Raw genomic sequence first — 4023 nt, 5'->3', positions numbered from 1 at the left:
CTGCCCCGCCCCAAGCCCTATATTTCCCTATAACTGAAACCTGAACCCCTCTTTCCCACACCACCTCCTAGAACCCACAAAAACTCTCCTCATCTCTCCCCCATCCCTTCCTCTAACCTGGGCTGATCTCACCTGTGTCCTGCCTGAGGACCTGGTGTTCACTGCTTTACAGGCTGCATACTAACGTGTCATAATCAAATGAATGATCGAATGCATTTTTCAACATCACAAACTTGGGAAGTTCCGTGAATTTCTTTTCACCTACGTCTGCTTAAGCTTTGGCATGATAAATTCAACTTTTTGATAGTGATGTAAAATCATTTAAAGGGTAAAGTCTTTTTCATGACCAAACAATTTAGTTAGACTAACTTTAGTTCTGAGCATGATGTTAAGCCAAAAGTGCTTGATTGCATCTTTTTCACACACTTCAGACAGTGGGTGGATATCATTACAGTGTTGAAATGTTTTAATGCTGTGCTTTGTTTTGATCTAAAAAATAAAGTTTGGCAATTCATGACATTTTTGGGTGTGAATTCATATCCACTGTAGCACAGTATTTCATACCAAAAACAGTGATGTTTCCTCAAAGTTAATTCTGGCAGTTGTCTTTAAGCTGATTGGCAAAGAACTCAAATATTTTGTAATTGTAATCGCTGACAGAAAAATTCAACATTCAGTGAGTTAATGCCTCATAATTACAAAGGCACTTAATGTATTAAAATGAGTGTTTTGAATGTATAAAGCTTAGAACATAATGCTTGTTTTTATAACTTTTTATGCAAGAATTTAAAAATAATGGCTGCATTTACCATCATTTACCATTAACCCTAACCCATTTACCAAGTACTGCTGCCTTGTACTACAGGGACAAAGTATACGTGTCAACCTGAAATCTGAATGTAGTAGTAGTATTAAGCCACTAGATGTCAGAATATTAAAAGAAATATATTGGGACTGTTGCACAGCCATTCAAATATATTGCATCAAAACTTTGTGTTGCAATTAGTGCTAAATTGTGGCAGTGTAAAAATAGTTCAAATGTTTACATTAATTGTTTTTAAGGGGCTTAAATGACACCAAAAAAACATGGAGCTCTATGACTTATAACTTAAAGTACAGATGCATAAATCAAATGTCAATTAGAATTTAAGTACCATTTGCAGAGGTATGTTGAAATGTCTTGTCATATGTAGTGTTTCTTTTAAAATTTTAAGAATATAAAACTGAAGTACTTGCACCCTTCATATTTTATAAAACACTAAAATGACTCGTTGATTAAGCTTGTCTTTGAGTAGATATAATTGTCAATGTTTTTAATTTCTCTACAGTGCTCCACTTCATACCATGGGTTATTGATTCAAGTATTACTAACTTGCCAGTGGTAAGACTGCCTTCTGTTTTTATTAAAGATTCGTGGACCTAATTATCGCAGAATAATAAAAGCAGCATGGCATGGGGAAGTGCCAGCACAAATTGCGGGAGCACTTGTATTGATGAGAGATTAAAGGTTGGTGGAGTGTGAAGGACTATGGTGGAAACTGAAGAGGTCTAGTTCATCAATTAACCACTGCACCTCTATACACCAGGGTTGCAGAGGAAATACAGCGCCTCACTCTTAGGATTTATGTACGATATTGTGTTATAGGCTTTGGTAATAAAGGCATCGGTTGCATGATGTCGGTGCTGTGGCACTGCACCAAAGGCCTCTTCAGGTGAGCCTGCCAGAAACAAAGGAGGTGTCAACCCTGAACTCTTCCTTCCCAGCACATTGGTAAATCAATTTGGGCATCATTAGAAGGATAGAAAAATACAGCAGCCTGAAGAAATCTACAGCTGTGACTACATTATCGGCTAGCACAGTGCACAGTCCCAGAGGATGCTGGGTAACATTAGGTGTCACTTTTATCTTTGTAATTAATTCCAGAGTAGTGCCGCCATGTCAGTGACGGTTACTCTTGGGTTTCTTAATAGGGTCGGCCCGTGGCTTCAAGCTTTGAGCTGTGTTTCAGGGAAAAGTAATTAACCCATAGACTAATTGTAGAATCTGTGAAGCATGCTGATGCAGCTCCTACAGCACCAGTATATACGAGTGTGGGCAAATAGTTGCAAGCAGCAGTTAGCCGGAATCCACAGGCTATGTGGTCAAAACATGGAACCAGAAGAGCAAGGACACAGACAGGGGGACATCCTAACTGTCAAATCAGCCACCAGCTGTGCTTTAACGATGTGAACTGCGTGGAATTTTTTCACACACACACACACACACACACACACACACACATACATATATATATATATATATATATATATGTGAACATTTTCACAAATGACCACACCAAGCCTGAGGGCTTGTTGTAATGCAAAGGAGAAGAGGCAAATAGTAGTTGGAGCAACCCAATATCACCAAGAGACAGTCAGGGATTAACTGTCTGCTGTATATGTCTCTGTACAAATGAAAAATGTCATCCCAAAAACGTATTACAGGTAGCAGAGACAGAAAAACATTTTTTATTTTAATTCTATTAAAAGTTCAGCCGATGGACGACTTTAAACTGAATAAACTGAAGTCCAGCATTGATAGAACATGCTTTGATCTCATCTAACCCTTTTGCCCATAACTCATCTGTAATCTCCTCATCGGTATCCTTAATCCACGCCTCTTTAATGTGATGAGAAGGGGTTGCTAGACAAAAAAGACTAATAAAATGTGAGATTAAATGTTTGGAGATAGGGATTCATGTCATGAGGTAATAGAGGTTTTATTCTTTGGGCATCACATCAAAATGAGGCAAGGACTGCCTGACAAGGTTTTCAATTTGCAGATACGGAAAAGAGTTGAACGAAAGATGCAGAACGATTGTTAATGTAAAGATCCTTAATTATAGACCGACCCTTATCTGAACAATGCCAAAAAACATTGTCCATCAGGCCTGGCTACTGAATAGAAATTTTGCCTGGGAACTTTTGCAGATAGCTTTCCTCACCAGCTGAGACTGAGAGTAAGAATGTTTTGATTATGCCAAATGCAAGTTTGTGTGTTATCCATTACCACTTAAGTAGACATACTTGCAGGCTGTCATGCTTATGGTTTCAGGGGGAATTGAAATATTGACACGTACATATAAAGATATTTTGTATCTCTGTCAACTTTTAATTTAATGTGAGTAGAACATGTGCAAAAAAAGAAAGTAGGTATCTTTTGTCGATAAATATAATAGCATGAGATAGTAGCATTCACAGATAATATAGTCAGATGGTGTAACAGACATAATGACAGTGCACCTGCAAAGTAATTATGGCCAGATTCACAGAATTGACTAGAAGAAGGAGGGAAATTTGTCATTTTAGTCAAAATTAAACCTACTTCTAGTTTAAGACCCATTTTGTAATTTAAAGAATTAAATGTTGTGGGTAAACGAATATGGATACACAGGCAGTATATTCCTCTAATGAATATATTTTTACATTATGTCTCATTGTAAGTGTTTAGACCTTCATCTCTGGGAATGAAAAGATACCAACAAAGAAGCAAATAGACCTGGAGGAGCATCAGCAGTGGTAAGGCTGGTAAGTTTCAGAGTATCCTGAGTGATGTTTCTCACTGCAGTTGCATTCATACCTAAGCTATGGGAGGTCTGAGTGTGGTGTCTTTGTTTTTGTCCTCTTAGGTCCTGTGCTGAAGATGGTATGCTGAGATGTGTATTTGCTCAAATAAAGTATGCAACCTCCTGACCGGTGTTCACTCAACAAACAAAGACAGGAGCCTTGCTGCTGTTACCAGGGGGGTTATTTGGATTCTTGCTCAACAGGCTGCTTCACGCGGTGAGTGTGTGTGTGTGTGTGTGTGTGTGTGTCTGTCTGAGAGAGAGAGAAAGAAAGAGAGGGAGACAGAGACTGACTGCGTTCCTGGAAATGCCATTCCATTGGTCAAAACACCATGGCAACATAGTTCCACCTATGACAAGGGAGCAGCCAGTGGTTTTGAAGGAGTGACGTGGAGCAGAAAGCTACATGGGGGGGAGT

Source organism: Seriola lalandi, unplaced genomic scaffold (assembly GCF_002814215.2).
Source record: "Seriola lalandi dorsalis isolate HSWRI2012SDOR001 ecotype SW California unplaced genomic scaffold, Sedor1 jcf7180002054606, whole genome shotgun sequence".
In the NCBI taxonomy this organism is placed as follows: domain Eukaryota; kingdom Metazoa; phylum Chordata; class Actinopteri; order Carangiformes; family Carangidae; genus Seriola; species Seriola lalandi.
The sequence above is the reverse complement of the archived record's forward strand: the minus strand, read 5'-3'. Positions refer to the sequence as shown.